Raw genomic sequence first — 12,677 nt, forward strand, 5'->3', positions numbered from 1 at the left:
TGTTAGATTTTAAAATATTATAAAGTAATACATGCCTGTGGTAACATTTCAAACCACTCAGATCTACTTACCTGAGGCTATGGTGTTAATTATTTTGACTTGTATCCTTACATATTTTTCAGTCTGCTCTTAAAACGTTGAACGTGGGTTATGGAAAACAAGATCCTCGAAGGCAGACTATTGTGACCCTTCTGTTCGCTAGTACATCTCCAGTCCCTAGAACAGTGGCTAATATGCCTGGTATATGTTATAGGTCCTCAATATATAAATATTTGTTGAATATGCCATATTTCATTGACTCTCACTTAGAAAAAATTGAACAATGAGGATGATACACTGTGGTATCTCACAATTTGAAAAGGCAACCCATTTGTTCTTTCTTAGTGGTGTAAATAATGCATCAAGGAATTACCCATTGGGTTTGCTAAAATACTGTCTACACATAGATAGAAGATTGTATTACTTTTGTTCTCTTTTGAAAACAGAGTTATTCTTTATCTAATATTACTCTAAGACTTGTTATTTTGCTTAACAATGCTTAGGGGCATCCTTCCATATAAAGGTGTTGAGATCTAACTCATTCTTTTTAATACATATATGCTATTTTCTAGGGTAGATATAGCATAGTCAACCTATCCATTCTTCTAGTTACTAACACTCACATTCTTTCTACTTTGGCTTTTCATTCTGAACAACATTGTAGTAACTATCTGTGTATTTATATATTTCTGAATTGTAGATGTATATCTACAATAAACATTCTCCAGTGTTACTGATGGCTTATAGGGGATTACTATGATGATTTTTAAATCAGGCAAAATTTTAAATCAGGTTGTTTGTTTTCTGATTGTTAGGTTTTAAGAGTTCTTTGTATATTTTGGGTAGCAATCCTTTATCAGATGTGTCTTTTACAATTTTTTTTCCCAATGTGCAGATTATCTTCTAATTCTCTTTTTAAAAATTTTTTTTCAATGTTTTTTTATTTATTTTTGGGACAGAGAGAGACAGAGCATGAACGGGGGAGGGGCAGAGAGAGAGGGAGACACAGAATCGGAAACAGGCTCCAGGCTCCGAGCCATCAGCCCAGAGCCTGACGCGGGGCTCGAACTCCCGGACCGCGAGATCGTGACCTGGCTGAAGTCGGATGCTTAACCGACTGCGCCACCCAGGCGCCCCTAATTCTCTTGATACTGTCCTTTGCAGAGCAAAAGTTTTTATTTTTTTAAGGTTTTTAATTAAAAAAATTGTTTAGATTTATTTATTTATTTAGAAAGAGAGAGAGGCAGAGGGAGAGAGAGAGAGAGAGAGAGAAAGAGAGAGAGAGAGGAGAGAGAGAATCCCAAGCAGGCTCCACACTGTCAGTGCAGAGCCCGACAAGGGGCTCGAACTCATGAACCTGTGAGATCGTGACCTGAGCCAAAATCAAGAGTTGAATGCTCAACCTACTGAGCCACCCAGGTGCCCCACAGAGCAAGTTTTGAATGTTAATGACATTCAGCTTATGAATTATTTAATTCACGTTTCAAGCTTCTGGTGTGGTACCTAAAAAAGGCGTTACCATATCCAAGGTCATCTAGGTTTTCTCTTATGTTATTTTCCAGACGTTTTATAGTTTTATATTCATATTAAGTCTATGATATATTTTGAGTTAGTATTTATAAAGAGTATAACATCTGTGTTTAGATTAATTTTTTTGCATGTGCATGCCTAGTTGTTTCAGCACCATTTATTGAAGAGAATATCTTTGTTCCATTGTATAACTTTTGCTCCTTTGTCAAAGATTAGTTGACGATATTTATGGCAGTCTATTTCTGGATTCTCTATTCTGGTTCATGGATCTAGTTGTATTCTGCTACTGTTGGTCAAAGTTGTCTATAGGTGTCCATTATAACCAGTTGATTAATGGTGTTGTTGAGTTCTCTTTTGTCCTTACTAATTTGCTGCCAGCTGGGTCTGTCCATTTCTAATAGAGGGGTGTTGACATCCCCAACTTCAATAGTGGATTCCTCTATTCTTCATTGCACTTTTGTCAATTTTTGCCTCACCTATTTTGACATTCTGTTGTTAAGGAAATACACATTAAGAATTGTCACGTCTTCTTGGAGAAGTGACCCCTTTCTCATAATGTAATAGCCTTTCAATCTCTGATAATTCTTTTTACTTTGAATTCTGGTCTATCTGGGGTTAATATAGCCATTGCTGCTTCCTTTTGCTTAGTGTTAGCATGGCATATTTTTCTCCATACATTTACTCTTGACTTCATATTTAAAATGGGTTTCTTGTAGAAAACATGTCATTGGATCATGTTTTTTGATCCACTCTAATAATCTCTGCCTTTTAATTGCTGCATTTAGACCATTAACATTTAAAGTGTTTATGGACTTAGTTGGATTAATCTATCTACCATATTCATTTATGTTTTCCATCTGTTCCCTTATTCTTGTTCCTATTTTTAAATTCCACTCATTTTTTTCCTTTTGTGACTTTATTTTTAACATTTTATATTATTTCATTTTCTCTCTTTTCTAAGTTATTAATTATGCTTCTTTTTTTACTCTTATTCATAATTGTCCCAGGGTTTGCCATACACGTAAAACTAACCCAAGTGTACTTTCAGATAACACTGCAACATTTCACAGATAGTGAGTATCTTATAATAACAAAATAATCCTAATTCCTTCCTCCAATCCCTTTTATCATTGCTGCCATTGATTTCATTTATACATAAGCATACACAACTATATATATATTATATATATAATATACATAAGCCTAGAAAATTGAATACATTGTTGCAGTTATTATTTTCAACAAAATGTTACCTGCAATATCAATTAAGAGTAAGAAAAATAAGTAATTTTTATTTTGCTTAATTTTTTTCACTTATTCCTTCTTTCTGTCTTTATGTGGACCAGAGTTCTGACCTATGTTATATTTTTTCTCTGTAAAAAACTCCTTTGAACATTTCTTGCAAAGCAGATCTATTAGCCAAAAACTCCTTCAGGTTTTATTTATCTGAGAGAGTCTTTATTTCTCCTTCCCCTTAGAAGGATAAGGCACAGGGCACAGAATTCTAGGTGTGGTTTCTTTCTCTCAACATGCTAAATACTTCATTCCACTCTCTTCTTGTTTGTGTGGTTTCTGAAAGAAGTTGAATGTAATTCTTATCTTTGTTCCTCTATGGGGGGGGGCGTGGTTTGGATCTGGCATCTTTCAGAATTTTTCCTTTATCTTTGATTTTGATTTCCTGTAATTTGAAAGTAATATGTCTAAGTGTAGACTTTTTTTTGACATTTATTCTTCTTGCTGTTCTCTGAGTTTCCTAAATTAGTGGTTTGGTTTCCGGCAATAGCTTATGGCAATTCTCACTCATTATTTTCTCAAATGTTTCCTCTGTTCCTTTTCCTTTCCCTCTTTCTTCTTGTTCTGATATTCCCACTACATGGATGCTACAACCTTGTGTCATTGTCCCACGGTCCTTCGATACTACATTCTGTTTTTCTCGGATTTTGTTCTCATTGCTTTTCAGTTTTTAAGCTCTCTCATTATGCATCCTCTAGCTCAGAAATTCTTTCTGCAGCTTTGTCCAGTCTACCAAAAGCCCACCAAAGGCATTCTTCATTTTTATTACAGTGTTTTGATCTTTAGCAGGTCTTTTTCGTTCTTTACCAGGGTTTCTATTTCTCTGCCTACGTCGCCCGTCTGTTGTTCTTACATGCTGTCTATTCTATCCATTAGAGGCCTTAATATATTAATCACAGTTGTTTTAAATTCTGGTCTGATGATTCCAACATTTCTGCCATGACTGGTCCTGATGCTTATTTGGTCTCTTAAATTATTATTATTATTATTATTATTATTTTGCCTTGGTTGTGTCTTGTCATTTTTTTTACTTGTTAAGATGGAGTGGCAACTTCCAAGTTCTTTACAAGTGGAACCAGAAAACTTATTATCTTAAAAAAATCAACCAATCTCATGGTGTAAAAGGATATCTCACGTATCTCAAGATGACTCTAATACTTTGGGTTTTCTTTCTAGCTCTAACAAACCTTGATCTTAATTTCTCAGAAAATAGTTTCATCTCAACTATTAAGTATAATGTAAACGAAAAATAATTCTTCATGTTATGGAAACTGAAAACAACGCATCCCTAGTGTTCTGGATATTAAACATAGGCTAGTGAAAATAACCAGTGAGAGGTCTGGATTAAATATTTGATTTCTCTTATAAGAAGTCACCTGACATTGGCCAACTTACTTAAATTTTCCGTGCAATGGTTTCTTTAAGATTCGATATAGCCATGCATTCAACTGACTTTTGTAAGTTCCTATTACAGCCAGTCCTTATGAAAATAGTAGGGCTATTAGAGAGGGTCACCTTGTAAACTGAGCCGGATTCATGGAGGTTGTTTTTCAAGACAGAGTGAAAAGTTGAACACACAGCCTGGATAGATGGTGTAGTATGGAGTTATAGAAGTGATTGTCTCCAGGATGAATCTTCAATGTGTCTGGCTCTCCAATGTCTCTTACATTTGGGATTTTTTTTCCTCTTTAATTTCTATTTATTTTTACACTCCATAAAATATAAGTACTCTGAAAGTAAGCCAGTGTCTTCTTTATCTTAGCATTCCCTGCATCCGCCATAGGACCTGGCTGTAATTGGGACTAATACATATTTGCGAGTGAGTAAATCCAGAATCTGAACACAAGCTGATTCCAGACCATGTAATGTATATTCCTACTTATGGAAGGATTCAGTGATATGTAAATTGTATAACATAATTCTGTAATAAATTATTTACTAAGACATTATTCGTTTACCCTCCGTCTGTCCCTTCCTCCTCTTTCTTTCTCTTTCTTTCTCTGTGCAAATTTAAATATAGAGTTCTTAGATGAGATATTTATAGATAATGCAAGCTACAATTTGTCAGAAGATGGCGATTGATATGAGTTACCGCATCAGCCTTTTGCCACTGCATCCTTTCTCCCCCTGTGCCCTATGATTTCTTGACTTTATACTCTGCATGATCCAAACAGCAGGGCCAGGTGAGTTAGGGGGGCTATCCCTACGAGAGATGCGTTTCTCTGATGAAGGAAGATGACAAAAAGATGCCCTCTGCACATACACGTTATGCAGCCCTAAGGGGGCTGCTGTTTGTGCAGATATCAGCAGGTTGGACTCTGGTAGACATGATAACGTTTTTTAATAATGTCTAAAAGCAATGTGCTAAGAAGAAAAATGTCCTTGTGTAGGAGAAGTACATCAAAATTGATTAAACCAAGGGACAAAATGTCATGAGAAAGCCTTGGGAAGGGGTGTGAGACAAGAAATTTACGACGTATGCCTACTATTTCATATTTTTATGTATACCTGTCATTTGTTCAACCCTTTAACCCTTCAAACAAATTTTGTTTTATAATAATCGGCAGTGATTGTTTACCCTTTACTGAATGCTCATTTTTCCCCCCAGGTCTTTAAAAACAATATTAAATGTTTGATTTGTACCAGAAACTAAACTAAGCATCTTACATGTGCAATTTCTCCCAAGTACTCTATAAGACCGATATTATTAATGTCCTCATTTGACAACTAAGGAGACTGGGGCACGGGGGAGTTAATCACAGGTTTAGTAACAGCAAAGCTGGGTTTTGAATCTAGTTTCCCTCCAGCATCCGTAGTCAGTATGTGGCGCTGACCCACTTTACCACCAACAGAACCTTATTGAATGAACTTACTCTAAAAGATGAATTGCAAATAGAAGGAAATTGAATTCAGAGGGAAGGACTAAGTTTCAATAAGAATGGTATGTAAAAAAAAAAAGGGGGGGGAAAGAAAGAAAAAGAAAAAGAAAAAGGGCAGAAGCGTCAACCAGGATAAAAATCTTCTGTAAAAGAGTAAAACAATATTAGAGCTATTAGTGATGTGTTTTGTGGCAGAAAATGAAGAGAAATGAAAATACAGACAATATACGTAACACGTTGGAGAAGAGGGCAATACTGAGAGGTTACGTTTTTGTGTTATAAGTTTGAAGCCACATGTAAAAAAAATTTATTAGAATCTCTTTGGTATGAATATTAACATTTGAAGCATAACCTAAAAGAAGGCATAGAATGCATAATCTTGAACTAATGGAAGGACAATAAATGAAAACAAAATCTGGTCACTCAAAAGAAGGCAGGAAGGGAGGAAAAAAGCTTAGAAAAAGCAAGATATATAGAACACACAAAATCAGGGGGCACCTGAGTGGCTCAGTCGGTTGAGCATCCGACTTCAGCTCAGGTCATGATCTCGCGGTCCGTGAGTTGGAGCCCCGCGTCGGGCTCTGTGCTGACAGCTCGGAGCCTGGAGCCTGCTTAGGACTCTGTGTCTCCCTCTCTCTCTATGCCTCCCCTGCTCGTGCTCTGTCTCTCTATCAAAAATAAATAAACATCAAAAAAATTAAAAAAAAAAGAAAAGACAAAATCGGATGGTAAAGTAAATCAAAATAAATCTGCAATTACTTATGTAGGTTGTAGAATGAAAAAGCCTTAGCAATAAAGGGGAAGAAAATGAGCTACTTAGCTACATACAATCTACGAGACTAGTTAGGACTGAAAGGCTGAATTTAAAAGGGTAGAGAAATATATGTTGGGCAAACCCAAAGCAACAACAACAACAACGAAATTGATAGAGTTATATTAAAATCAAGCAAACAGCTTTTAAGGAAAAACTCATTATTAAACATAAAACCTCACCATACGATGACTGTAAGTTATACTTCATTTAAAAGATATAACAGTTCTCGGGGCGCCTGGGTGGCGCAGTCGGTTGAGCGTCCGACTTCAGCCAGGTCACGATCTCGCGGTCCAGGAGTTTGAGCCCCGCGTCGGGCTCTGGGCTGATGGCTCAGAGCCTGGAGCCTGTTTCCGATTCTGTGTCTCCTTCTCTCTCTGCCCCTCCCCCGTTCATGCTCTGTCTCTCTCTGTCCCGAAAATAAATAAACGTTGGAAAAAAAAATTAAAAAAAAAAAAAAGATATAACAGTTCTTAAAATCAATAAAATTCAAGGTAGAAATGGACAAATCCACCAATACTGTGAGAGTTTGAATACATTTACTTACCTCAGTAATTGACAGAGGAACAGACACAACATTAATAGCATATAGATGATATAAACAATGCAACAACAAACTCAACCCAATGGACAAGTGTAGAACCCTATGCCTGTAAATAGAAAATATACATTTTTTTTGAAGGAGAGAGAGAGAGAGACAGACAGAGCATGAACGGGGGAGGAGCAGAGAGAGAGGGAGACAGAATCCGAAGCAGGCTCCAGGCTCTATGCTGTCAGCACAGAGCCGGTCGCAGGGCTGGAACTCACGAACGGTGAGATCATGACCTGAGCCGAAGTCGGACGCTCAACCGACTGAGCCACCCAGGCGCCCCAGGAAATATACATTCTTCTAAAGCACAAATGGAACCTGCATCAAAATAGACCAGGTATCAGACCATAAAACAAATCTGAATTAGTGGCAACAAATTAATATCATTTAAAAAAAAGTCTTCTGTCTTACAAGCTATAAGAAGCAGCATTAAGGTGGAGAGTAGTTTGTGCACAGCCATTCACTCGTTCAAAGGGTAACAACATCGATTCTGGAAGGGAGTTTGATGTTGCAAGCCCAGGAATGAAGCCACGTCAAGAACCGGAATAGATAAATCAAGAATAAAAGATACCACTTACCTGCAGAATCCAAAAAGGCCGGTTCAGAGAACTAAAGTATAGTGATGGTTACCCGGAGCTACAGTGTTGGGGAAAAGAGGAGATACTGGTCAAAGGGCACACACTTCCAGATGGACAAGATCTGCGGATGTAATGTACAGCATGGTGATTCTAGCTGATAATACAGTATTAAATACTTGAAAGTTGCTAAGAGAGTAGATCTTAAATATTTTCACCAGAAAAACACCGCATTTAATTATGGGATACGATGGAAGTGTTAGCTAAGGCTATGGTGATAACCATTTGACAATATGTAAATGCATCAGATTAATCCATTGTACACCCTAAGCTTACACAATGCTATAGGTCAAGTGTATCTCCGTAAGGCAAGAAAGAAAAAACAAAGACAAGAATGTTACCAGTCTTCGTGCTGCTCGGATACATGTTGTAGAAGGCATATTATTGGCTCTCACCCAGAAGGCATGTTAAACCGCCTGTTGGCGTGGGGCTGTGCAGACAGATAAAACGAGGTAAAATACGAATGGAATTCTGTTTCCCACTAACACCTTGCTATAGAACAGGGACCTCCCACTCTTGTGTCAAAATGTTAGTCACGCTCCCCAATCCGATAAAAATAGCAAAGTCACTGCTTTATTCCCCAGCTCTGCCAAAGGACACCCTCTATTTGTGAAAGTATTTGTGGAGAATTCCTTTCTCAGCCAATTTCAAAGCAGACTAAAATACTTCAATCTCTATTTGTATCAAGATGGTCATTACCTTCCTTTCTAAGCCGCATGTTTTAAAAGAAAATCAATAGAGACCTATTTGGGGCCAGTAAGAATCTACTCCTACAGTAATTTCAAGTATATTACTTTTTATTCATTCAATGTTTTCCCAACCTATGGAGCACTGTTCTCTTGTAATCAGATCACCATAAAACATCAGAAGAATTTTTTAGGAGTAAGCACAGTAGTCTGAAGGATATTCCATTCTAAGAAATTTCCACTGTTTGATTCACATCACTCAAAAGGCTTTCAGGTCTTTTACAGTCTAGAAAGCATACCCAAGTTCTATAACATAGTTTTTTAAATGTAGGGTGAGTGGGTTTTAGGTACACTGAAGAAACGTCAGGTGTATCATGGCACAAAACGGAAGGGGTTAAGGCAAATTAAGAGAAAGCACATTTTAAGGGTGACCCAGAATTGTGGCAAGACCTGGGTTCTACAGGTCTAGGATCCCTTTAAAATATATTTTGCAAAGAAGAAGTCTAATTCTAGCCCATAGATACCATGATCAGTAATGCATAATTATAAATCCTGAAGGGAGACTGGTTTCTTTTCCTCCTTGCCAGAGCTAAGGCAAACACAAATAAATTTTCTTATTATCTCTTTTATCTGGGTGTTTAGCTCTTGGTCTATGTCTTTTCTGAAGATGTCATATTTCAGGGGATTTGGTTTTACGTGGTGGAAGGGGCCACTCAAATCCACGTCTTCTGTTGAATTGGTGTACGTTTTGTCTCCTGTTCCCATAGCTTTGGGCCACCACAAGTCAGGAGGTACCCCCAGACCTGGCTGCTTGCTCACATCTCTGAATATGTATCGTCTCCATGGGTTGGCCTATGAATATCTTCCTTACTTCTGTCATGTCCCGTGTCCATGGAAAAGGATCGCAAAACATTGCTGTACTTGTGGTCAGAGCTTGGATTCTCCATAAAAATGGAACCAGACGCCAGAGACTGACACCAGCGGATGAGAGTGCAAAGGCCAGAAAGAGTAAAAGCAAAGGCAAGGAAGCCGATGTCACTGCGAGTTATGAGAGCTGGTTACTGCTCTTGGCATCTGGCGTTCAGTCTCCCTGGGGACTTCGGAGGAACCGTGGAGAACACACCTCAGACCTGCCTCCCAAGGCATGGGAGAAGGGAGTATCGGTGCAACAATTTCAACCCCACAACCTCGGGAGGGGCTGACTCTGTAGAGTATTTTGGCGTGGCCATGGGTAGGAATGGCCGAGCTGACACCTGTCAGATGTCCCACTTAGCTGAGGCAGTGGGATCAGGATACACCTGGGCAGGAAGGGTAGCCATAGCAACAGCCAGAGCAATAAGGTGCCACCAGATGATAGAAGAGGAGCCATGAAAGATGTCACCATGCGTGTTTTGTCAGGAAGGACAGATTAGAGCCTGGGTGGGTCATACGGTCAGAACTTAAGGCTAACTAACCAGACTTGAGATTCTGGCAAGCGCAGCCTGTCCCGCAGTCCCAAACTGCTCCTTGCTGTGATTGACTTGCAGTGTCTCTGGACCGCTTTACCTCGGCCCTTTGCCTTGCCTCCCTCAATCTTAACCCAGGAAGAAAGAAGAGAAGGACAGGATCTTAGGGAAGACTAACACCCAAGGACATCAGAATTCAGACAAGGAGTAATCGCTAGAAGTTACAAGAGGAATTGTAAGTACGGTCTGAACGTTTGTGGTCCCCCATCCGATCACCTGCCCGCCCCCCCCCACCCTGCCCCTGCCCCTGCCCCGATTCAAATGTCGGAGTCCTAACACCCAATGTGATGGTGTTAGCAGGTAGGGCTTGGGAGAGGTGATTAAATCATGAGTGTGATTAGTGCCCTTATAAAAGAGCCCCGGGGAGCTCCCTCACCCCTTCTGCCACGTGAAGACACTATGAGAAACCTGTGACTGGGAAGAGAACCCCCACGTGACCGTGCTGGCGCCCTGATCTCAGACTTCCAGCGCCCAGAATTGTGAGAAACACCTTTCTGTTGTTTAGGGGCCGCACGGTGTGTGCCATTTTGTTATATCAGCCCCACAGGACTAAAACAATATGGCTGAACAAAGTCAAGATGGAGGATTCTGAAGAAACTAAAGAACATAAGATGTCTTTAGGGCCGGTGCAAGTGCAGACTTCTCAGAGGAGCACTCTCCACTGAGGCCATCGCTTTGGAATACAAGTTCTCAGCAGGTACGAGAGCACTTGGCAAGAAGAGGCGTACGTTCTTTCTGCCACATCGGAAAACATCCAGTGCGTATTAAATACCTAGTGAACATCTAGAGTGTTGAAAGATGACTACCACTATCATGTTTATCGGGCACTGAACCCATGAAGAACGTCATGAGTTGACTCCAGCGGTACAATGAAAGTGACACAGAACAGGCATAAGGTGACAGGTTTGATTTTTCATGCCTTTTCCCTTCTTTTATGCTACATTATACCGGGCCATTCTATTAAGCCTTCGTGAGCTCCTTGTAGATTCTGCATCGGTTAAAAAAAAAAAAAGACTGTGGTTAGGAATCATATGTGTGCAATAGAATCTGCATGTCAATTCAGCCTGCTTGCTCCTTGCTCTTTGAACAAATTTCTTGTTCTGTGAACTAGCCAATCACAGCCACCAGCAGGAAGGAGTGCAAGTGTATGTAGATTCTCCATATGCACTTGTGGAATTAACGAACGAAAGAATGAATGATGTTTCAGTTCCATGAGGGCAGGAATAACCACGTTTATATTCCCAGCCTCTAGACTGGAAACAGAGAGGGTAGGTACCTTGTCTGTTTCGGTCACCACTCCGTGCCCTCCCTGCCCAATGCTTAGCGCCTGTACCAGAGAAACTCAACAGACATATTTTATTTTATTTTATTTTATTTTATTTTATTTTATTTTTTAATTTTTTTTAACGTTTTATTTATTTTTGAGACAGAGAGAGACAGAGCATGAACGGGGGAGGGGCAGAGAGAGAGGGAGACACAGAATCAGAAGCAGGCTCCAGGCTCCGAGCCATCAGCCCAGAGCCTGACGCGGGGCTGGAACTCACGGACCGCGAGATCGTGACCTGAGCTGAAGTCGGCCGCTTAACCGACTGAGCCACCCAGGCGCCCCATCAACAGACATATTTTAAATTAAAGTGTTGAATGAACGAATACGTGTTTGTTGGCTTGCTGAATGGGTGATCAAGTGATGGACGATCGTGTAAAATTTACGTCTTTCCCAAGACGTGACTGACTCGATAGCCAAAAGGCAGTGTTCACTAAGCCCAGTGATTTTTCTTCGTGGAGATTCCATAGCACGTATGAGCCCCAAACGATACTTGAAGTGTGCGTTTCATATGCCACAGATAATGGCCTCACTAATTAAGAAGCACTTGCAAAGGAAACAGTTGCCATTTAGTCCCAAATATTAGCTTTTTTTTTTTTTAATTTTTTTTTCAACGTTTATTTATTTTTGGGACAGAGAGAGACAGCATGAACGGGGGAGGGGCAGAGAGAGAGGGAGACACAGAATCGGAAACAGGCTCCAAGCTCTGAGCCATCAGCCCAGAGCCCGACGCGGGGCTCGAACTCACGGACCGCGAGATCGTGACCTGGCTGAAGTCGGACGCTTAACCGACTGCGCCACCCAGGTGCCCCCCAAATATTAGCTTTGAATGGAAGTGAGACAAGACCCAGCGGGCCGGTTCATGTGAGATTGGGCTTCGTACCTCCAAGCGACTTCTGATACAGTTCTTCTCATTCGTTCCACTTGAATAAGGTTAGAAGGCTTTTCAAACATGGTGTCAACATATTTAAGTTCTCTCGGGTCCTCCCCTTTGTTTTCTGTAGAATAGTAATTTCCCATTCACGGTATGGGGATTAGTATTCTCCAACTCCCTCAGTATGAATTTTGAAAAGTGTGTGCCTGGGAGCCGGATCCGTGTGATCTGTTATATGTCAATTTTGTGCGGAGAGCCCAGGGGAACGATTAGTGGTTTGGAGTCACGCGACCAGCGGACAGGCCCTGAATCTGTCCCTAACTCACAGCGCAATATGGGCCCCTGTTTTCCCATCTGTAAGCTGCACAGAGGTATCTATCGAGCTGTTAGTAAGTGTTAGGCGTTGGGAATCCAGAGATAAGGTGGATGGGTTTCACAGCCTCAGAGTTCTGCTGAGTTAATGGGGAGATGGATGTGCCCACAGAACACTCTCTGAAAGATGTGTTAAGGGC

The sequence above is a fragment of the Felis catus genome, chromosome F2, assembly GCF_018350175.1.
Source record: "Felis catus isolate Fca126 chromosome F2, F.catus_Fca126_mat1.0, whole genome shotgun sequence".
Classification (NCBI taxonomy): domain Eukaryota; kingdom Metazoa; phylum Chordata; class Mammalia; order Carnivora; family Felidae; genus Felis; species Felis catus.